This window comes from Austrofundulus limnaeus, unplaced genomic scaffold (genome assembly GCF_001266775.1).
Source record: "Austrofundulus limnaeus strain Quisiro unplaced genomic scaffold, Austrofundulus_limnaeus-1.0 Scaffold380, whole genome shotgun sequence".
Classification (NCBI taxonomy): Eukaryota; Metazoa; Chordata; class Actinopteri; order Cyprinodontiformes; family Rivulidae; genus Austrofundulus; species Austrofundulus limnaeus.
Window position 1 is genome coordinate 525,459 of NW_013952782.1, and position 284 is coordinate 525,742.

Below are 284 nucleotides of genomic sequence, written 5' to 3' on the forward strand. Positions count from 1 at the left end.
GATCTGTGTACATTTTCAGAACCCAGTAACATTAACACATATTTTGCTCATCTCAAGACTCATTTGAGGAACAAGGAAACAGTGAAATGTGTAAGAACTCACTCTATGAAATTAAGACCAGCTCAATCTCACAAAATAATATTTTACCTAAGATCTTTGCATTATGAAATCTCAGAAAATGACAAGACCTCAACCCTGATCATGAAAGAGAAATGAAAACTTGTGACCTGAACGTATTTCCAAAATAAAGTAATTTATTTTTAGATATATGAACAGGATTAAAC